Here is a 24,207-nt window from a genome sequence, read left to right as displayed (position 1 = left end):
AGCTGCGCGTCCTCTCCTCGCTTCCCTGCCCAAGTCTAAGCTCCCTCAGAACCAGCCTGCCAGGCCCGGCCTGAGATTGGAGGGCAGACAGCGGGGTCACTTCCCAATGGTCTCTAGACATGAGCAAGCCCAGCTACCCAGGCACAGATTTCTGACTACAAGGTCCTCTGAGGCTGAGAAGCAAAGCCAGTATTTAGGCATGTCTGTGCAGCTGAGTGGGGCCTCTGCCGGACTTGGGGCGTCAATGGGTGTTTAGGGATTGTAGACAGTGTTTCTAAAAGACCCAGCTTCTTTGGCCTTGAGTTTTCTCTCTTTCTCATTCTCTCTGCCAAGACAGCTGCATTTCTCTCTTGCCATATCCCTCCTCCTCTCAGAAACTGACAGTCAACAGGACACAGGCCTGCCGCCCCCGCTCTCCCCAGACACACCCACAGAGCCCACCATTTTTAGTCGGTGTTGTTTTTGCTGTGCAATTGGTCAGAGTTTCAGAGGTGAAACATCTCATCCAATCGCCTCCTTTATCAAAAAAGAAATGCTGACATGCAGGCAGCAGAAAGGGTTAGTGCGGCAGAGATGGAGCATGACCTTGACATTCGGATTTGCGGGGGTGTGTGTGGGGTGTGTGTGTGTGTGTGTGTGTGTGTTTAGGGGGCTGGGAGAAAACAGGGCCAGTACAGCCTGTGACCCTCCTCCCCCCTGCAAGCACACGAAGACTACACAGACCTCTGCCAGCAAATTCCTTGCCAGCGGGGGCCAGGCTGTTCTGCTCTGCTTCTCTCCTCCCCCTGCTGCCTCCCCTCACCTCAACCCCCTCCTCCTCCTCCTCTGACGTCACCGACATGCTCTTTGCAGACTGGCTCTGGGCCTGGGTGAGGGCCTGGAGAGGAAAGGAGAGGGGAGCCCAGCAGGTTGGGAACCCAGTACTGACAGCTGCTTGGAGTTTAGACTGTCCTTTCCCACACATTGTCACATGTGTCTCAACGAGTCTGAAAAACAGCAGACTTTTAAGTGGTAGTCAGAGGATAACGCAAGTATTCTGTGTATAAGGTGTTTTACCCATTACATTTGTACCTGTAAAGAACTAAATTATCAGGAGAGGAAGATAGTGCAGGAGAGAAAAGATGAACAGAAAGACCTAAGGGAAATGAGCATAGAAAGAGGAGTAGGATTTAGAATGGAGGGAGGCCTGTTGGATCCAGGGCAGAAAGGTAATGAACAGGTCAAACTCGTCCAGAAATAAGTGAAAGAGGAGAAGCAGAGAAGGAGGTGTGACGACAAAAGTAGAGGTCCAAGTGATGAGATGGCTGGCTTTGAAGATGGAGCAAGAGGCCCCAGGCCAAAGAATTTGGGCAGTCTTTACAAGCTGGGAACGGCAAAGAAATGCATTCTTCCCTCCAGCCTGCAGAAGGAACCCAGCCCTGCCTACACTTTGATGTTATCCAGTGAGGCACACATTGGACTTCTGACTTACAGAACTGTTTAGATAATAAGAGTGTTGTTTCAAGCCGCTAAGTCTGTAGTAATTTCTTACCACAGCCATAGCTGGTAAATAGAGGGTGTGGCAGTGGTTTCAGGGTCCTGGCATTTAAGAGCCGCAACTTTCTGTCGCTCCCTCATGCCCAATATCTGTCACCTATTTATTGGTTAGTAAACTTTTTAACACCTTCTTGTTTTATTTAATTTCTAAAACTATACAGGTGATATTTTAAAACAATTCAGTGGTTATGAAGATAAGTATCAATAGCCAACTTCTTCACTCTTAGCCCTGCACCTTACATGAGCAATGCAAGATTGTTTTCTTCTTCAAAGAGTGTCATCACATGCTCCGTTTTAATGCAACTTTATTCTTTTAATTAAAAACAAATCTAAGACCCCTAGATTTACTCGTCCTTGGAAATAATTGCGCATTATCTTACATAAAAATATATAATTATTTGTCAACCTCTCATTTCATAAATAGTCTCAGAAATTTATTTTTCAATAAATTGCCCTGCTGCCCTCCCTAAGCAGGCGCCAGGGTCTCCATCCCGGATGAGGGGCGGCATCATCGCGCAGAAACCGACGCAAAGCTGGGCCTCTGAGGGCCGGGGGTGGCTGGCCAAGCTCCGCCCCCACCGCCGCGACCACCAATCAGCTCCCGGGACGGCCCTCCCCTCAGCTCCCTTCTGGCCCCTTGTCAGCCTGCAACTTTCCACGTCCCCCGCCTCATCCGCAGCCCAGTCCCTTCTCGCCTGGGCAGCTCTTTCCCCTTGGAAACTGCCGCCGCCCGCTCCTAGCCAGTCCTCTCTGCCCCGAACCCGCGCTGCAGGAAACAGCGGGCAAACGGTGAGTGGCGGTCAGCGATGGATTCTGCACCAGGAGAGGCCTGGCGGTGACACAGGCCACAGACCGGTGCGCGATGGGTCCGCGCTGTCGGTGCATTTGGATAGGGTGGAGAGGGGTGGGGACGGGTGTCGGTCCTCTGCGTGTGCCTGAGGGGAGGGTGGCAGACGTGCTGCGCGGAGGATTGCTTGCTGTTTATTTCCCGCATCCTTCTCTGGTGTCTCCCTGCAGCTCGGTCTCTTTTTCCTATTTGCCGCATTGTCTTTCACCCTTGCTCGTCAGGAGGCGATGACCCCCATTTTCTTGTGCTCTGCAGGGAGCCATTGAGATTTGAGCTAAAGGGAACCGCGGAGGCGACGACGTCTCACCTCCTGGGGGCTTGCTCTTTTATTCTTTGGGGGTAGCTTGCCTCTGCAGAGCCCGCTAGCTGAAAGGCCTCACCTCACCCAGTGCCCTCCGCGTCCACGGGTTCAGAGGGCGGTGGGGGAGGGAGGTGCGAGGTGCGGGGTGCGGGTGGGGTGGTGATGAGAGGGGGTGCCTGGATCGGGCGGAACGTGTAGTTTGGGACGCATTTGGTCTGAAGCAGTAAGTGCTGGATGATACAGTTCCCAGGTAAACAGCCCCGAGCTGGCCACTGAGCGGGCTCAACCTGCAAATGGAGGGAAAAGGCCTTAAGTATAGCAGAAAAAGATTTAGGAATAGGATAATAATGGAAACTTCTTGGAAGAAGTGCAGGGCTACGTAGACATAAAAGACAAAATGTATCTGTCTAGCTGACCATCCATTCATCCATCCATCCTGTCATAGTCCAAACTGTCAATTGACTTCAATACTTTCTTTTTTTTGGCTTTGATTTTTAAAAAATTATTAATAAAAGGTATGTAAAACATCTGAGAACGGTCTAAAGAATAATGAATTGAATGCCTGACCATCTCTTACGTCAACAAATAGGACGTGGCAGTACCTTAGAAGGTGCCTGTGTGTCCCAGCTCAGGCCCATCCTTCCCGGAGAGGTGACAGTTCTCCTAATTTTTCTGTTAATCGTTTCCTTGGTTTCTTTATAGTTTTATCATTTGTGTGTGTGTTCCAAACACATATATATGTGTCTTGGCTTCCACTATTGTTTTGCTTTCCTATTAATGGCGTTCTGTTGCACATATTCTTAAGTTTTTGAGATTCACCCTTGTTGATGCTTCCTTCATTTTCATTGTTTATGGTTGAATATACTATCATTTATCCATTCTGATGATGGACATTTTAGTTGTTGTTGGTTTGGGAGATGTATGAGTTATCTGTGGAGGTGTAACAAATTACTCCAATATTTAGCAGCTGAAAACAAAACAAAAGGAAACCTTAATCCAGAAAGAGCTTAGCTGAGAGTCTCTGACTTGGTATCTCTCACAGGCTGTAAGCAAGGTGCTGGCAGGGGCTATTGTCATTTCAAGGCTGGGGGTGGAGGGAACCCCTTCCAAGCTTACTCACATGACAGTTGGCAGGCCTCTTGGCCTCACTGGCTTTGGTTGGATACATCAGTTCTTTATCACATGGGCCTCTGTACAGGAGCTAGCCACAGCATGGCAGCTTGCTTCTCCCAGAGTTAAGGCTCCCAGAGAGAAAGATGAAAGCCAGATTCTTTTTGTAACCTAATCCCATTATTTTTGCCATCTTTTATTCATTAGAAGTGAGTTCCAGCCCACACTCAAGGGAGCGGATTACACAAGATCTTGAATATCTGGAGTTAGGGATAATTAGGGGCCATTTTAAAGGTTGCCTACTCCAGGGGATGTTAACAAGTGATGTCCTCTGACATTCCTGTACATGCCTTCTGGTTCACTTGCACAGGTTCACTCTGGTTCCCTGGAGTATACACCCAGGTGTAGAATTACTGGGTTGTAAGATCTGTGTATGTTCAACTTTATTAGGTTATTTCCCAGCTGCTCCCAAAGTGTTGAGCCAGTTTGCACTCCTTCCATCAACAGATGAGAATTCCTGTTGCTTCACAGACTTGTCATAACTTAGTATTATCAAATTTTATTTTTAGCCAGTCTGGCGGCATGAAATGACGTTCCATTGTGATTTTCATTAGCATTTCTCTGGTAACTAATGAAGTTGACCATCTTTTCATATACTGATGAGCTATTGTGCTTTCTCTCTGTGAAATTCTGGTTCCTATCTTTTACTTATTTTCATATTGGGTTCTCTTTTTCTTATTGACTCATGGGAATGCTTTCTTTATATAATCTGGATGCTAATCAATCCTTTGTTAGCTGCATATGCCACAAATATCAGTTTTAAGTTTGGCGCTTAGCTTTTCTTTCTCTGTATATCTGTCTGTCTCTCTCAGTGAATTAACTTTTGGATTTTAATTTCAAATTAATCAATATTTTCTTTTATAATGTTTCTTGCCTTGAAAAATTGTTTCCTCAAGATAATAATTATACTGAGTTTTCCTCTGAAAGCTTTTATAGTTTTGCATTTGGCGATTCATCTTAATCCACCTGGAAATTGATTTTTATGTTGTTTGTTCCATATGAATAATCTATTGTCCCAGCGCCAGTCATCTGCATGAATCAAGTTTTCCATATTTGCATGAATTTGTTTTAAGCTCCCTCCTCTCTTTCATTATCCATTTGTCTAACTCTGCACCAATACTAAATTGTTTTTAACTACTCTAGTTTTATAGTAACTCTTGAAATCCGTCAAAAAAGATCCCCCCACCTCTTTATTCTTCTTCCTCAAGAGTATTTTAGCAGTTTTTCCTCCTTTGACTTCCCATATAAATATTTGAATAAACTTTTCAAGTTCTCCAAAACAAGAAACAAACAAACAAACTTGCTAGAAATGTGATGGATATTGCATTAATTCTATATATCAATTTGGGGTGAAATGTCTTCTTTAAGATGTTGAATATTTCTACCTAGGAACTTGGTATATAATGCTGTTTATTTAGCTAACCTTTAATGTTTTAAATGTTTTGTAATACTTTTCATTGTTTTCCTTTTGCTCATTTTTGTTAAATTTATTTCTAAGTACATTGTATTTTTACTACTATTGTAAATGTTTTTCTTTTATAAAAATTATATTTTGTAGCTTATTGTTGCTGGTGTATAGAAATCCAGTGCATCAAACTTGATAAACTCCATTAATAATTCTAAATTTACTTTATGGGGTGTTTCAGATTTGCTACACAGGCAGTCGTAACTTTCCAGTCCTTAGACTTTTAATTTCTTTTTCCTGTCATACTGCATTGGCCAGGACCTCCGGTATAATATTGAATAAAAATAGGGAGGGGGATCTTGTTTTATCCTTAATATAATAAAGAGAAAGGTTTCACTATATTAACTTTAAATATTGCATTCACAGTGGTTATTTTATAAATGTCTTGTCCCATGAAGAAAGTTTGATTCTTCTTTTGGTAAACACTTTTATTATGAGTAGATGTCTTATTGAATGCTGCTTCTGTAGTTATTGACTTTCTCATATAATTTTTTCCTGTAAATATGTTAAAATGGTGTAGTATAGTATTCAATTTTTAATATTAAATCAACTTTACATTCCTGGAATAAACCCTCTTTGGTAAATATGCAATAACCTCTATGTATAGATATAGACATGAAGATAAGCACTACATATTTGCATCTATATATGTTGAGATTGGCCTGTAATTATCCTTTTTGGTACTAACATTATCTGTTGTTGATAAAATCTCATAAGGTAACATGAGTAGTATTCTCACTATTGCTATTCTCTGGAAGAATGTGTGCAAGATTGGAATTATCTGGTCCTTGAATATTTCCTCAAATCACAGCAAAACCCTCAGGGTTTGGAGTTTACTTTGTCAGAAGATATTAAACTTGTTGGTCCACTTACTTTAAGGATTATAGGACTATTTAGGTTTTCTTATGGAATCAGGTTTCATTAGTTGTATTTTCCAAGATATTTAACCATTTCATATATATATATTTTCGTATATATATATTCAAACATTGTAGAATAAAATTGTTCGTAATATCCTCTCTTTATCTGTTTAAATATTTAATCATCTATTATTATGACTCCCTTTTCTTTACTAATATATGTATCTATCTTTTTTTGCTTTGATTAAGTTTGCCAGAACTTGGACTACTTTGTTAGCTCTTTCACATATACACACAAAAACTGTCTCTTCTTTTCATTACTTGTTATTTATTTTATTACTTCTTCCTGCCTTCTTTGAATTTTTCTGCTATTTATTTTCTAAACTCTTTTTTTTTTTTGAGGAAAATTAACCCTGAGGTGACATCTACTGCCAATCCTCCTCTTTTTGCCAAGGAAGACTGGCCCTGAGCTAATATACATGCCCATCTTCCTCTACTTTATATATGGGATGCCTACCACAGCATGGCTTGCCAAGCGGTGTGCAGGTCCGCACCCAGGAGCGGAACTGGTGAACCCTGGGGCCCTTGGGGCAGAACATGCGAACTTAACTGCTGTGCCACTGGGCTGGCCCCTATTTTCTAAACTCTTGAGTTACATACTCAGCTCATTAATTTTCAGCTTTTCTTCTTATGTAAGCTCTTAAGGTTATAAATTTGTGTCACTGCTTTTTAGCAGTATCTCCCAAGTTTTGATATGAATATTTTGTATCATATAGCTTTAAGTATGTATAATTTCCATTGTGGTTTCTTGTTTGAGTCATGAATTTTTTAGAAGTGTGTATTTTAATTTCTAGTCACTCACATGAAGATTGTTTTATTATCTTGTGGTAAATGTTGCCTAACTAATTTGTAATGTTGTCAAAGAAAGTATGATACCAATTCCTTTGGATTTATTGAAGTTAACTTGGTAACCTAGCACATGATCATTTTTATTTGTGAGGTTGAAATTAATGTGGTCCTCTAATTATTTAATGTCCTATGTATATACCTTTAAAACAAGTATGTTAATTATGCAATCCAAATCTGCCATATCTTCATCCATTTTTTATCTGCTTGAATTATCAATAACAAAAATACGTATGTTAAAGTCTCTCATTATGATGGTGGACTTTGAAATTTCTCATTGTAGATCTGCTTTTTTTAACTTTATATATTTTGATGCTATGTTATTAGTGAATTGGAGCAAATTGAAAATTTTATCATAATGTAGGGATACAATATTATGACTACCTATCCACACTTTTTCAAATTCCTAATTTGTTCAAATATCATATCAAAGTTTCCTTGATTAATGTTTACCTCTTTTATCTGTCTTTCATCCTTTGACTTTAAATCTTTCTGAATCTATGTTTTAAGTATCTATGTTGTAAACTTATCTGTATTGTTAAGAATCTTTGATTTTTAAAATTATTGTCTGATAATTTATAACTTTTCATTTAATAATTTAGTCCAATTATATTTATTGTGATTAGTAGTACAGTTAGATTTATTTCTGTCTTATTTGCTTTGTATTTCTTCTGTTTTATCTGTTTCTTTCATTCTTCTGCCCTCTTTCTTTTTCCTTCTTTCTTTGTTTCCCCATTGTATTCCTCTTCTTATTTGGTTGTTACATGTTCTAATGTTTTAGGTTGACTATTTTTAAGAATACTCTAGTTGTATAACACTTAACATAACATTTATTGAGGTATAATTGACAAATAAAACTTGAATATATAAGGTGTATGATGTGTTTAGATATATATATATGCATTGTGAAATGCTTACCATAATCAAGCTAATTAACATATCCTCACATAGTTTACCTCCTCTCCCCCTCCCACTGAACAATTGGGATCTACTCTCTTAGCAAACTTCAAGTATATAATACATATTGTTAACTTTAATCCCTATGCTATACATGAGATCCAGAACTTACCCATCCTACATTATCTGAAACTTTGCAACCTTTGACCAATATTTGCTCATTTCCCCCACCCGGCAGCCTCTAGTAACCACCATGCTACTCTCTGCTTCTATGAGTTTGACTTCTCTAGATTCTATGTATAAGTTAGATCATACAGTATTTGTCTTTGTCTGTCTGAATTATTTTGAAATTTAGCATAATGCCCTCAGGGTTCATCCATGTTGTCATAAATGGCAGGATTTCCTTCTTTTTTTATGGCTGAATAAATTCTATTGTATATATATATATACACACCACAGTTTCTTTATGCATTCATTTGATAGACATTTAGGTTATTTCCCTATCTTGGCTACTGTGAATAATGCTACAATGAAAATGGGAGTACAGATATCCTATCCAGAAACTGATTTCATTTCCACTCAGTGTGTACCTAGAAGTAGGATTGCTTGATCATATGGTAGTTCTATTTTTAATTTTTTGAGGAACCTCTATAGTGTTTTCTGTAATGACTGTACCAATTTACATTCACGCCAACAGTACAGGGGTTCCCATTTCTCCATAGCCTCACTAACACTTGTTATCTTTTGTCTTTTTGATACTAGGCCTTCTAACAGGTGTGAGGTGATAGCTCACTGTGGTTTTGATCTTCATTTCCCTGATGATTAGTGAATTTTATTATCTTTTCATATACCTATTGGCCCTTTATATGTCTTCTTTTGAGAAATGTCTATTCCGGTCCTTTGCTCACCTTTTAATTGGATTGTTTGTTTTCTTGCTATTGAGTTTGCGTTCCTTATATATTTTGGATATTAACCCCTTATTGGATATATAGTTTGCAGATAGGTTCTCCCATTCCATAGGCTGTCCCTTAACTCTGTTGACTGTTTCCTTTTTCTGTGCAGATGCTTTTTAGTTTGATATAGCCCCACTTGTTTATTTTTGCTTTTGTTGCCCATGCTTTTGGGGTCATATCCAAAAAATTATTGCCCAGACCAATATCAAGAAGCTTTTTTCCAGGCTGGCCCGGTGGCACAGCGGTTAAGTTTGCACATCCCACTTCGGTGGCTGGGGTTTGCCAGTTCAGATCCCGGGTGCAGATGTGGCACCGCTTGGCAGGCCATGTTGTGGCAGGCATCCCACATATAAAGTAGAGGAAGATGGGCATGGATGTTAGCTCAGGGCCAGTCTTCCTCAACAAAAAGAGGAGGATTGGCAGCAGATGTTAGCTCAGGGCTAATCTTCCTCAAAAAAAAAAAAGAAGAAAAGCTTTTTTCCTATGTTTTTTTTCTAGTAGCTTATCAGTTTCAGGTCTTGAAGTGTGTAATGCATTTTTAGTTGATTTTTGTATATGGTGTGAGATAAGGGTCCAATTTCATTTTTCTGCCTATGGATATCTAGCTATTCCCAGCACTATTTATTGAAGAGACTATCCTTTCACCATTGTATGCTCTTTACACCTTTGTCAAAGATGAGTTGAACATAAATGTGTGGGTTCATTTCTGGGCTCCGTATTTTGTTCCATTGGTGTATGTGTCTGTTTTTAGGCAAGTACCATACTATTTTGATTGATTACTATAACTTTGTAGTATAGTTTGAAATCAAGCACTGTGATGCCTAAATTTTATTCTTCTTGCTGAAGATTGCTTTGGCTATTCAAGGTCTTTTCTGGGTTATATGGATTTAGGATTTTTTTCTATTTCTGTGGAAAATGCCATTGGAATTTTAATAAGGATTGCATTGACTCTTGTAGATAGCTTTGGGTAATGTGGGCATTTTAACATTATTAATTCTTCCAGTCCATGAATACAGGATGTCTTTCCATTTATTTGTGTCTTCAATTTCTTTCTTTCTTTTTTTTTTTTTTTTTGAGGAAGATTAGCCCTGAGCTAACATCTGCCACCAGTCCTCCTCTTTGCTGAGGAAGACTGGCTTTGAGCTAACATCTGTGCCCATCTTCCTTAACTTCTATATGTGGGACGCCTGCCACAGTGTGGTTTGACAAGCAGTGCATAGGTCTGCACCTGGGATCTGAACCAGTGAACCCCAGGCCACTGATACCGAATGTGTGAGCTTAACCACTGCACTGCTTCAATTTCTTTCATCAGCGTTTTACAGTTTTCAGTGTACAGATCTTTCATTTCCTCGATTAAATTGGTTCTTAAGTATTTTATTGTTTTTGATGCTATTGTAAATGGGTTTGTTTTCTTAATTTCTTTTCAGAGACTTTGTTATTAGTATATAGAAGCACAACTGATTTTTGTATGTTGATTTTGTATCCTGCAGCCATGCTGAATTTGTTTATTAGTTCTAACCATTTTTTGGTAGAATCTTTAGGGCTTTTTATATATAAGATCCTGTCATCTGCAAACAGAAACAATTTAGCTTCTTTCTTACTATTTTGGTTGCTTTTTATTTCTTTTTCTTGCCTAATTGCTCTGGCTAGAATTTCTAGTACCATGTTGAAAAAAAGTGGTGAGAGTGGGACCCCTTGTCTTGTCCCTGATCTTAGAAGAAAAGTTTTCAGCTTTTCACCTTTCATTATGATGTTAACTATGGGCTTCCTATATATGGCCTTTATCATGTTGAGCTATTTTCATCATATATCCAATTTGTTGAGAGTTTTTGTCATGAAAGGACTTTGTATTTTGTCAAATGTTTTTCTTGCATCTATTGAGATGATCATATGATTTTTATCCTTCATTTTGTAAGTATGGTGTAGCACAATTATTGATTTGGAGATACTGAGCCATACTTGCATCCCTGGAATAAATTCCACTTGATCATGGTATATGATCCTTTTAATGCATAGTTGAATTCAGTTTGGTAATATTTTATTGAGGATTTTTGCATTTATGTTCATCTAGGGTATTGGCCTATAATTTTCTTTTCTTGTAGTGTCTTTGTCTGACTTTGGTATCAGAGTAAGAGTAAGGCTCAAACAGTGCAATAACTTTAAAATAGTTTATCTTCATTAATCCTTGAGTTGTAGCTATGCTATTGTTATTGTATATTTTATTTGTTATGCTTTTATGTCCCACAAGACATTTTTTAAAAAATTTAAGCAGTCAATATTAAGTTATATTTGCCCATGTATTTATTCGTTTCAGTATTCTCTATTCCTTCTACAGTTCTGTGCTTTTTTTCTGGATAATTTTCCTTAATCCTGAAGAATGCCTTTTCATAGTTCCTATAGTGTATTGGCAACAGATTCTCTCAGGTTTTGTTTATCTAAAATGGTCTTTATTTTGCCTTCATTTTTGAAGGATATTTTTTGCTGTGCATAGACTTTTAGTTGGCAGATTTTATCTTCTTCTTTTTTTTTTTCAGCCATTCCATTGTGTTCTGGTTTCCATCATCTCTTTTGAAAAGCCAGCTGTATTATTGCTCCTCTGAAAGGAAAGTATCCTTTATCTCTGGCTGATTTGCAGATTTTCTCTCTGAATTTGGTTTTTAGCAGTTTGACTACGATGTACCTGATTATAGTTTTCTTTGTATTTATTCTGCTTGGGGAATGTAGGGTTTTTCCAACCTGAGTTTTGGTGTTTTTCATCTCTTTCTGGGAACTTTCAGTCAGTAATTATTAACATATCGCTTCTATTTCATTCTTTCTTTTCTTCTGGGACTCTGATTACACATATCATAACTTTTTACCATGTCTCATAATTTTATTATACTCTTTCTATATCTTTTCATCTCTTCGTGTGTCATCTTCTTTTCCCTCTGTGTTATTTTTGGAAACTTTCTACTGACCTTTGTTACATTTCACAAATTTTCTGGGCATTTGAGTCTAATATGTTTTTAAAGCCAAGTGTTGAATTCCTGATTTTAGTGATTATATTTTTATTTCTAAAATTTATGTTTCACTCTTTTATGAGTTTTAGTCCTATACTGAAATTCTCTAGCCTTGTTTCTGTTACTTTTGAACATATTAATTACAGTTGTTTAAAGTCAATCCTTGTCTAAGAACTCAAATGTCTGAATCACCTGTGAGTCTGTGTCTATTATTCATTGTTTCTCTTGAGTTCTTGGCAGTTTATCCTGATTTTTTGCCTCCTTCTAAATGTTTGATTGGATGCAAGACATCGTGAATGAAAAATTATAAAAGTTCTGGTTGTTGTTATTGTTTTTTAAAGAGGATTTTCTGGGAGTGGGGTACAGATAAATTATCGGCAGATTACTTTCATATTATCAAAAGTTAGATTTAAGGTTTCTTAGAAGTGGTCCATTTCAGGTTTTTTCTGTCTCCAGGAGCATAGTCCCTATTCCTAAAATGTCACTCTTATTTATATGCCATGAATTTTCTCATGTCTCAACTGAAAGCAGAGTGTGTTGATAAGAATCATCTACTTTGGTGGGGCTTGACCTCCACTGCTTTATTCCCAGAACAATACAGCTACTGAAATGGTTGTTCAGTTGGTTTACCATGTTACCCACTATTTTTCTGCAAGTCTTTTGGGGGTCTGTCCCTGTGCATGGGTAGCACAGAAGTCACCCAGTGACTTAAGGGGAATTTTTACATAGATTTTAGATTCACTTGTCTGAGATTTCTTCCTGTCTGAAATTTTGCCCTTTGAATTCCAGTTGATTTGGTAATCTGGAACCAGTAAGACTGACACTTTCTTCTTGGCTAAGTTACCCTGGATTGTGAACTGGAAAATGCCCCAAAGGAAGAAGTCATAGTGAATGTGGAGCCCATGTCCTGTGTTTTCCTTCCCTTGGGATTGTAGCTTCTCAATCCAGCTTGTGTTGTTTGCTCTTCTAAGTCTTCCATTGTTTTCTGTATTTTGTCAAACTTTTGTTGCTGTTCTCAGTGGAAGGGTTGTTTCAAACAAGGTATTCTCTTAATGCTGGAGTTGGAAGTCTCTTGCCATTTTGTCTTACATCTCAGATTATTTATCTAAGATTATTTTATTTCTTCTTGAGATACATCCTATAGAATTTCCTTTAAAGCAGATCTTTCAATAATAAATTCTTAGTTATTTGTTGATCTGAAAGTAACCTCTCTAACACTCCTATAGTAAAAGGTAGTGCCGGGGTGGCACTAGGGATGACAAAGTGGAGAGGATAGCATTTGAGTGGCTTCCAGTTTTAGACTATGATGGGTGGTGCTGTTTTGAATGTTCTAGTACATGTCTTTTGGTGATATGTATATGCATTTCTATTGGGTATATACCTAAGAGTGGTATTACTGTACAGTCCTGGTTTTTTATGTCAAAATGATTTTTGTAACATTTTTAGAATAGAAAATGTCTAAAGAAAAAACTCACTGGTCAACCCTCCCCACTTCCTGAGGTAGCCAAATATGTCCTTATTTTTCCTATCCTTAGATAAACATAAACATACAAAAGTAGGATCATCAGTTTTTCACTGAAAATATACATTGAGAGCATTCCTCCACATATGACTTGAGCTCATGCTTTTTAAGAATTGCATAGTATTTTGCAGTATAGATTTTTAATAAATTGTTCATTCATTCCTATGTTCTGAGTGTTTACAGAACTTAATATCTCAAAAATTGTTTCAGTGCTTTCGGGATTTCATGGCAGTCTCCATTACTTGGGGCAGCAACTGGAAAGAAAAAGAGAAACTCTAGGGGAAGTAGAAATGAGAAAGGATAGAGGATTTAAAGCTGAACTAGTAATGTAGAGTCTGAAACAGAGAGAGAGAAGATAGAACCAACTGAAATTTGAGGAGATAAAGGAAGAAAACAAAAGGCTTAAGGGAGAAAGTTAAAAGAAAGGAGCATGAAGACAAGGAGAACACTTACAGTGAAGGAAATTGGTAATTTGATCAGTTTTCTCCGTCAATCTGTTTGTTTTGTTGAGGGTGATCCTAGGATTACCTTCCATACCCCACATTCATCTTTCGTGTCCATCCACGCATCAAGTGGACATTACAGGGGCACCTTTTTATGGCCACGTGAAGTGGAGAATCTAAAGAAGAATAAAACGTGGTTCTTGACTTATGCTTACTCGAGTTTGGGGAGTTGTGATGAAGCCCTGAAGTAATAGCAGATGTGGTATTCCATCCCCTTCACCACTGAATCCGCATTCCCGTGGAAGGACCAGCCTGGACACTGTTTTTTGGCAAGGGAGAAAGCTTTATAATAACTTCTTCTTGAGGAGAGTTTCGTCTGGGGACACCTTCACCTCGGGTAGCCGGCCAATAGGGGCCAGAGTGGTGAGGGCTGAGGAAACAGGAGAATGTACAAAGGCCATGCAAATCTTTCAGGCTTTTGGGGCCAGACATAAAAAGGGGCAAGTGGCTTTTCCTCTAGGTTCAAAGTTGAGCTCACCAAGCCAGATGAGCAGACACCAATTAAAGGCAAGACCTGGTCAGGCATGAAGCCAAATCCTGGGTCAAAAGTCAAATGTTGGATCCCTCTCTTACGTGATTAAAATGAATCAAGACTAGGAACAAAGTTCAAGAAACCCCCATAGAGTTTCTTGAAATCATCTTCATATATGAAATCATATTCATACAGGGCTCACTACTAGCTGATTGAGCAAGGATATTTTATCTATTTTTTAGTTGATTAATCTATTTTTATCACAAAATAATACATATTACTATTGACATGTTAATGAGGTATATGAAGAAAAATACAAGTAATCCACTCTTTCTTGTTTGAAGTAACTGATTCTAATGGTTTGATGTATGTCTTCCATATAATTTCTGTGTTTATATAAGTATATAAAAATATTTTTTTAATTTTTCGTACAAAAATGCAGACTTTCCATTTTACTACCACATTAAATGTTTATTAAAAATATAAATATATAGCCTAACTCCTGGCAAAAATATACAGCTTTAACTCATCCTTGGAAATAACGGTGTATTATTTTATATAAAGATCTATCATTACTTATCAATCACTCCCATGTTGGTAAATAGCCTCACGGATTTATTTTTTAACAAATTGCCCTGCCTCTCTCCCGGGGCGGACGCCCGGGTCTCCATCCTTAACGAGGGACGACCTCTTCGCGGAGAAATAGGCACAAAGCCGGGCCTCAGCAGTCCGGGGGTGGCTAGCCAAGCTCCGCCCCTCTGCCGCGGCCGCCAATCAGCTCCCGGGACGGCTCCATCCTCACCTCGCCATGCACCACAGCCCATCTCCCCCAACAAGCTTCCCACTAACGCCTCCACTGGTTTTCAAATCCCCAGTCTGCCTGCCTCGTCGTCTTCTTGTCACATCTCTGCAGAGGAGTCCATTCCCCCTCTGCAGTAGCCCGGTGTGGAAAATTCTGGACAACGGGTGAGTCTTGTCCAAAGATGGTTTCTGGAAACGGGGCAGGCCCTGGCGCGCCTACCGAGTCCGCTGCGGCCCCAGTGCGTGGGAGAGGAAGCGGCCGGGGTCCCCGGGGAGCGCCTAGGAGGAGGCCCTGCGGGGACGAGACAATGGTCGGGTTTGGGGCCTTAGATCGCTGGGGCCTGAGGGGGCAGATGTCTTTCAAAGAGGATTCCCTGCGGTTTCTCCATCTCTCTTTCTGATTCTGCTTATTTCTACCACTCTGGCTCTTGTTTATTTCGTGCTTCGTTTCTTCTCCTCCGTTAACCTAACCATCAAGAGTCAAATACATTCCTGCCCTTTTTGATTATATTTTTCATAATGCAGTCTTTCAAAGCTGCAGATACGTACAGAAAATAACATAACATTTATCAGATGCTGACAGTTTACCACCTTCGCTTCAGCTCTCGCTCTCTCTCCTTCTGTGTGTTTCTCTCTTCCTTTCTAAGAAACAAAACCTGATGGTTAAAACCTTTTTTCCCATCAAATCTCATGCCCCCATCCTCAGACGTAAATTAGATCGTAATCTTTCTCACGTATGTATATTCTTGTCCTTTCATTATTTATATTTATGTAAGCAGTATATGCGTTTTTGTTTTGAATTTTAAATTTTTTCATGAAACTCAGTATTTTGAGCTTTTACCTTGGAGTGCTATTAATCTTGGCATTTCAGACCCAAAGGGACTTAGCAAGCACGTCACCAGCCCTCCTTGTTTAGCTGTGAACCCTGAACCATGGAGAAGATAAAGGGCATGCTCACAGTCCCTCAGGTGGTCCTTGAAGGGGCAGGATCCTGAATTCAAGTCCTCTTGATTTTGTTCCTAGCCTTTCCTCTGTGTAAGCCCTGCCTCTGAGCCCACCTACCCACACGCCCCTATTGATGCTCATAGGAGTCAGTTTGGGGAAAGGGGGTTGAAGAGAGATGGGGAGAGGAAATATGGCTTAGATTTGGACCAAAACCCTAATCAGGATTATAAAAGGTATACATTTTCCTAAAACATGAAGTATTGAGTCTTGGGACTACCTGAATATTTATTTTATTGAACAAGCACTCATACAGTCTTACTGTGGATGCCAGACATTGACCTAAGAACTTTACAAGTGTTCACTCACCTGATTTAAACCTTACAATAAATCTCAAATATAGGTACTAATTTTACTATTCCCATTTTACAGGTAATAAAACTGAGGCACAGAGACATTAAGTAACTTGCCCAGAGTCTCTCAGCTGGTAAAGTGTAGCACTGACATCTGAATGCAGGCCATCTGATGACAGTCTGGGTTCCTAACCACCATACTACCCTGCATTTCACAAGCTAGAACTAGCACCTGAGCCAGCTGAAGTCACCACACACAGTAGGAACTTACAATTCACAGAAGGGAGGAGCACCTGTCAACTGATTATGGAAAAGGACTTGAGGAAAGAAATGGGGTTTGAAATGGACACAAGAATAAATTTTAGCTACCTGTTTGTTTGATACATAATATCCTTATTTTTAATTTACAAAAGTAACGCACATAACAGTGCAGACAATGCAGAGCTATGTAAAAGCTGCCCTCTGCTGTTGCTCAGGTTACGCAATATTAACAAGTAGAGATGTATCCTAACCTTCTCCCACCATAACACAAATATACATAGGGCTGGTTTTAGTGTAAAAATAAAAGTATATGTTCAACAATTTCAACAATTTTTATCTTCCCCTTAGCAATATTTCAAGTACATTCCTCCAACTGAATGGAGATCTAAGCTCTTCATAAGAATTGAATAATATTCCATAGAATGTGTCCTCTAGTTTATTCAGCCTTTTCCTTATAAATGAATAGTCAGACAAGTTTATGTCGCCATGCACACTGCCAGGATGGGGACCGCCGCAATGCCCAGCCCACAGCGCCGGCGACACAAAGAAGCGCTGTCCCTTGCCAAGCGCCGCCCCCTCGGGCTCGGGTCCGCCCGGGAGGAAGTGGGGAGGAGGAGACTCTTCGGGAGCCCCTCCTCTCTTCCCGCTCCGTCTCCTCGCAGCTCCTGCTCGGTCGCCCGGGCGCTGCTTGCAGGGAAGCCCCTTCCTCGCCTGACTGTGCGTCCCTGTCTGCACCCAGCCCTTCCCCCTCACGTCCCCCCGGAAGTGACAGGGCGACCTGGTGAGTGGTCCTGTCCGAGTGCCTCCAGGCTGGAGAAGGGGCGGTGACGGTGGCCTTGGCCTGGGTCTGGGGGAGGGCGGTGCTGGAGGCCGTGGGGGCGCGAGGGGGCGCGGGCGGGCCTGCGGGAGCTGGCGCCGTGAGGCTGGGAGTGCCCAGATCTGGGACCGGAGTCCCTCGCTGTTTGCGTCCGCGTTCCTGTTAGGGATTGTGCTCTGCTCTCGGGCTCTGCATCACTCCTGCCGCATAGCTCCCTCTCCGGGGTCTGACATCTGATGTTTATTTGCTTGCTTTGTATAGTCGAGTTACGCACAGGCCTGACCTAGAGAAACATCATCTAATGCGCAGCTTTATCGGATGAGAAGGCTGTAGCTCAGGGAGGAGGCAGGGCTTGCTCAGCGCCACCCAGGTAGCTGGTGACTGAGCATCACTTGCCCTACTGCCCTTTGATCTGTGCAAACACCGTCTCTGGTGCTAAGATCCCTCGCCCTCTCGCAGTGGCCCCCTCGAGACTGGTGTCTGTGTGTGTGTGTGTGTGTAAATGTGTAAGAGGGGCCGGTGGTCTGTGTACCGCCACCCCATCCAGATCTCCGTACCAGAGGGCCTGGAGAATTCATTCCTTGCCAACCCCAGCTTTTCGCTAGGACCCCCTCCTCCCCCTGCTACCTCCCCCACCCCCACTCCAGCCCCCTCCCCTCTACACCTTTGACGTCACCGACATGCTCGTTGCAGACTGGCTCTGGGGCTAGGGAGGAAAGTGTGGCCTTGGTGAGGGCCTGGAGAGGAAACGGGAGAAAGGGATCCCACACCAGAACTTAGTCTTAACAGCCCCTCGGAGTTGGGAACGTCCTGTCTCAAACGTTGTCCATTTGATAGAACACCCTCTGAGGCAGGCTGATCAACAGCTAGTAGGAGTCAACGCCAGGATTTTTTTAAAAAAACAACAACAGGTCTTCTCATTCCTGGACTAGTGTTCCTCCATTATGCTGTTCTCCCGGGAGTTAGGTGGTGAGAGAAGTGAGCAAATGTGAATGAGAGAGAGACAGAGAGCCCCAGGGGAACTCAGGAATTAAGAAGGGAGTGCAGTAAGATGGAAATAGGGAATGGAAAAAGCAAAATTTTGAATCGTGCCTCCTTGTATGGGAATGGGGAAGGATTGATTTCCGAAGGCCACAGGAGTGCCTTCAAAGATATTAATAATGGTGTGGGGTGTTTTTGTTTTTTGGAGTTTCAAATTATTTTATTGAGGTCATATTGGTTTATAACATTGTGAAAATTTGAGGTGTACATTGTTATGTATCAGTTTCTGTGTAGACTGCATCGTGTTCATCACCAGTAGTCTGGTTTTTATCCGTCACCATGTATATGTGCCCCTTTACCCCTTTTGCCCTCCCCCCACCCTCTTCCCCTCTGGTAACTGCTAATCGGTTCTCCTTGTCCGTGTGTTTGTTTATCTTCCACATATGAGTGAAATCATTCACTGTTTGTCTTTGTCTGGCTTCACTTAGCATAATACTCCCAAGGTCCAGTCTGTTTTTTCAGCTGGGTGGTTGGTATATGGGAGTTTGTTTAATTTTTAGAATTATTATTATTTTACTGTCTATATCCTTCCACGTGCATTATATATTCTTTTAAAAGTATAAATTAAACCATTTTTAAGTGAAAATCAAATAAATAAGATCAAGCTGGGAATTTCTAAGACAGGATGCAAAAGAAGGGGTTGAACCTGCCCCAATTCTGGCTCCGTAGAAGTTGATTGACATTGGAAAAGATAGTGGACGTATAAAAAAAAACAAAGGTTCATGGAAGAAAAGAACATGAAGAGGAGAAGACTGTAGATTTGGATGTCTATGACGTTAATCGTTTGACAAGGTCGGGTAGCTGTTTGCTGAAGAAGTGATCCTCGGTTTGCCCTTAAACCCACATCCATCATTCAGTCATACATCATGGAGTGTCTGTTTATTCCCCTGGGAAATCCAAAGAAGAAAATGTATCCCCTGGCCTCAGACACTTACCCTACCTTGGAGATTTGAAATCAAACTATAATGCAGGATGTTATGTAATATCCAAAATGGGCCTGCTGCTCACCTTCCCTTCCACGGAAAACCGCGTTTGGGCACCAAGGGGCCGCTTTGTAAAGGGTTTCAGGCTAGAAGCTTTGTAAGCTCTCTCCCTGAGTTACAGGTTGTGCCGGAGGTACCTTCTGCCTTAGTGGTGCGTTTGGTTCCATCAAGCTAGAAAGGGCCAGAATGGGCCCATGGGAGGAGAAAGCAGGATCCATGGAAGGAGAACCAGGGATGAAGAATTTAGGAGGAGAAATAAAAGTGATTCCCCCAGGCAGTGTCCATCTGATCTCACCAGGCTGAGAGCGCAAACAGATTCAGGCAGAAAGAGGAAGCATTTAGTTCAAAAGTCCTTTTGGAGTCACTGATAGCCGGTTAAAGTGGGAACAGCCGCAGCTGCACAGTTCGAGGAGCCCCATGGAGGAGGAAGGCAAACTTACAGTGGGCAAGTGTTCAACCTGTTGGGAGATGAAGGCAGACGTTTTAGGATGAGCGAGATAGGCTCAGTTGCTCGATCTGATCATTTATATATGCAATCATTTAATGTGTGTTTACTTGATTGAATTTATATTATCTGTGTTATTTTTAATTGTGATACTAATATGTACAACAGTACAAACGATGCGGACTTGAATAAAGAGAAGGAATCCTGTTCACCTTTCTGATGCAATCAATGTAACAGGTTGAAACGTGGCCTCTGTAGATTTTCTGTGTATATAAATTCCTGGTACTTAACAGGCTTCTATATTTCTGGTGCCTAGGTGGAATCCAGTACTAGGTTCCCTGGTTTTGAATCCTGAATCCACCACTTACCAGCTTTGTGACTTGAGCAAGTGACAGATTCTCTGGCCATCAGGTTGTTTGTTTTTGCCCATCTATAAAATGGGGGTAGTGTTAGTATGTACCTCATAGGTTTCTTGTCAAGATTAAATAATTTATGCAAGCAGTTACAATAATGCCTGGAATCTGGTAGGCACTGTATTGTCGTTACTACTACTAAAATTACTAGGACTACCTTTATTGTTATGGTCTTTGTCAACACAAAAATGGGTTTGTGTCCTACATATTATGGTGATTTGAAATTTTCACTTAAAACATACCTAGGACATTCTTCTAGGTAGATGCAAAATAGATTTAACTCATCCTTTGTAGTAGCTACATGTGATATTCTATGCAGATTATTACACTTCACTCATTCTCCTTCTCAAAAGTTGTCTTGCCACAAGCACATCACTGGTGTCGGTCTCACTCAGGATGCAGGAAAGGGGAAAACCAGCAGAGAGAACGGGAGCCCAGCTGTTCGCCGCCAAACCCCGCTGCCCTCGGGCCTCCAGTCTGGCCCAGGAGACAGGCCGAAAGAGGAGACTTGGCAGGAAAAGCGCTCCTGTCCTCTCTGGGCCCTGCTTTTCACATCTCCAGACCACCCGCCCATCCCTTTGTCACTCTCCACAGATATTTCTTCTCCCGTGGACTAGCTCAGAGTACAGGGAGAGCTACAAGGATGTGAGTTCCCCGCTGTGGGTGTCTTTGGAGCATCAACACTGGTGGCAACACAGGCCCAGAGAGAAGGGGTCTGATGGGAAGCTCTTTACAGGATGTGTAGAGTGGCTGGCTGGGGGCTGTGCCCCAGGGTCTTATGATGGGAATAGTGGGCTGTGAGGGGCTTGGGATCTGTGGATAGATGTGGCTTTGGGTTAGAGATCCTGCACCCACAGGAGTCAAAAATGATTCTAGGGAACATTCTTTGTCATTTACTTATCTCCATTTCTAGATTTTCCTTTATCAATCTCCATTTGTGTGGTGGTGAACATCCTAGTACATGTGTCTTTAATACTGCTGCGCTTATTCTTGTAAGAAAGGTTATTAGAAGAGGAGTTGCTAGTCTAAGGCTAGGCACACCTTTGAAACTGAGTTGCCACGATCAGCTTGCTTTCAGATTCTCAGTGTTTCCTGCAGATTGTGATCATGTCCCCATAGCCTTTTGGATATTGGACATTATTTGCTGCCTTCATTGTCTTCTCTTCCTCCTCCTCTTTCTTCTTTGCCATCTTTTTTGACAATCTTATGGGCAAGATCCACTATGTTTTCATACATCATATTTGCCCGATTAGTGAGATTAAGCATGTTTTCCTCGACTAATTGGCCATTTAAATTTTCTCTTCTGTGATTATCTTCTCTTAGAAAAATAGGATTTCAACAGATAGAAAAATGTGGGAGAGGGAACAGGAAGGAGATTGGATCTAAAATGAAAGCAGGGCATGTCAGCGATGCCAGGTGTTCTGGCAGCTGCAGAGAGGTTGGGTGGCAGGAGATACGCTGGAAGAGTGAGGAACAGCTAGCCCTGGAGACCTTAAACCCCAAGATGAGGCTCAGACTTTCCCCTGTGGGCAAAGGCGAAGCTCTGCGGGGACTTCTTTTCTGGGAAATAATACCACCAGTGGCTCTAGAATAATAAAGGCTAGAACTGATACTAGTGACTTAGAATGAGTTACTGAGGACCCCAACTAGGTTAACGGCAGCATGATTGGAAACTGTGAACGACATTGACGGGACTTGTGACCAGCTGGATAAGGAGCAGAGGGAGAAGGGAGCAGAGACACAACTGTGACTCTGTGTGGTTGGCTGTCCTGGTTATTTGTGGACACCAGGAGGAGCAGGGAAGGGACAAGCTCTGATTAACCAGCTGTTCACTGATTGTATCTTTTTACTAGTTCTCTGAGGTAGAGGTTACCCTCTTTAACAACCAGGGACATGGAGCTTATGTCATTTACCTCAGAGGAGCTAGTTTGGAGGAAAAGAATAAATTTAAGACTTCTTTAGTTTTAGAGACCACTACAAATGGTAGAGTGTGCCCTTTGAGTGGGGGTCTTCAGTTTATTCCTTACGTCAGGACCAGGACCTTTTCGTCCATGGCCTGGGGAAGGCACAGGGAAGCCCTCTGCCAAGGCCTTTTTCAAGGGCCCATAGAAATACTTGAGAACTAAATATAGTAAAAATTCGTATTAATATTGGCTCTAAAATATGAAAACTATAAGGTCAGAATCAATAAATGCTTAATCCAGTGTTTTGTGAAATGGGACATAAGGTTAGTGTTTTTTTTACTTTTTAAGAATTCTCTATTCACAAATTTAAATAGTTTACTCTTAACCAAGTAATTATAAGCAAATATATATTTGTATTTGTGTGTGTATATATACATATATATAATAAATAATTGAATACTCATATATATATATATGTATAATAAAATAATGGAAAGACACTTAACCTGTGGTATTTCCTTTAATCCTCAGGACAAACTATGTGGTAAGTACTATTATCCCTACTCAATAAATCAGGAAACTAAGTCTGAAATGTGTTGTCCGATCTCACAGTTAATAAGCAGCAGACCTGCAATTCAAACCCAGACAGCCTAACTCCAGGGCCCGAGCTTGTGAAACTTTGCCCTATTACCTCGAGAGTGAGCATATTCTCTGACAAGGGAAATAGAAAAGAAGTAAGGGCTGAAGAAAACAACAAGGATTATCTGCATTTTCAGAAGAGATGAGGGAAGGATAGAAAGTAAGTGGTTCAAGAGATTGAAGATGATGAGGTTGTCATGGGCCATAACATAGAGGTGGTAAGAGCCTCAGGGGCCAGGAGAGCAGCGTTGTCCAGTGCCGCCAAGTGGTCAGTGAGGATGACAAGCCCTCGATGTCCTGATTAGGAAAACATGTCTTCCTTGAGCGATCTGTTTATTTGATAAAGTACGTATAGCAGAGGTCAGACTGAAGAGCGTCCTTAAGCGGGGAGCTCATGAAGAAGCAGAGGACTTTTGTGAGTTCCATCCACAGACAGACACACTTTCTACGCTGTGTCCAGATACAAGTAAGAGTCTGCCATAATTTCGTGATGTGTTACCTCCTGCTTCTGGTTGCCTGGGACCTGGATTCAAGCCTCAGAGAACTTCTGCTTTTATCTTACATGGCCTGTGACTGTGACCAAAGAACCTTCTCTGAGAACCAGACTTTTCAGACTAAAAGTCCGGGTTCCCCAAGTTGAGATCAAGAAGATCAATGTGAGAGTTGAGTGGGGTGGAGCGGGGGTAACACCACTGTATTGGTTTCCAGGAGCTGCCATAGCAAATTACCACAAACTGGGTGGCTCACAACGGCAGAACTTTATTCTCTCACGAGTCTGGAGGCTTAGAAGTTTGGAATCCAGGTGTTGGCATGGTTGGTTCTTTCTGCAAGTTCTGTAGGAGAATCTGTTCCATGCCTCTTTCCTAGCTTCTGGTGTTTGCCAGCAATCTTTGGCATTCCTCGGCTTACAGATGCATTACTCTAATCTCTCCCTCCGTCTTCTCATAGAATTCTCCCCTGTGTATCTGTGTCTGTGTCCCAATTTCCTCTTATAAGAACACTAGTCATTAGATTAGGATGCACTCAAATCCAGTATGACCTCATCTTAACTTGATTATATCTGCAAAGACTCTATCTCCAAGTAAAGTCATATTCGTAGTTACTGGGGGTTACGATTAAACATCTCTCTTTGGGAACACAATTCGGCCCTCATTCTTCACTTATGTTTGTTCCCTTC

General features: G+C 41.2%; 1 protein-coding gene across 7 annotated transcripts in view; it reads left to right on the top strand.

The window, feature by feature from the left end:
- The first annotated feature begins 2,139 nt into the window (after positions 1–2,139).
- The window catches only part of TCAF1 (TRPM8 channel associated factor 1), a 47,803-nt gene continuing 25,735 nt past the window's right edge, over positions 2,140–24,207 (top strand). For 2 of the 7 annotated variants that reach the window (XM_014858361.3, XM_044767305.2), the window contains exon 1: positions 17,407–17,569. The gene's annotated coding sequence lies outside the window, so the exon portion shown is untranslated. Of the gene's footprint in view, positions 2,392–15,210; positions 15,398–17,406; positions 17,570–24,207 lie in introns of those variants that run through there. The other 5 variants (XM_014858352.3, XM_070515156.1, XM_070515148.1 and 2 more) reach the window with 5 other exon arrangements.

Source organism: Equus asinus, chromosome 1, assembly GCF_041296235.1.
Source record: "Equus asinus isolate D_3611 breed Donkey chromosome 1, EquAss-T2T_v2, whole genome shotgun sequence".
Lineage (NCBI taxonomy): Eukaryota > Metazoa > Chordata > Mammalia > Perissodactyla > Equidae > Equus > Equus asinus.
The sequence above is the reverse complement of the archived record's forward strand: the minus strand, read 5'-3'. Positions and strand labels throughout refer to the sequence as shown.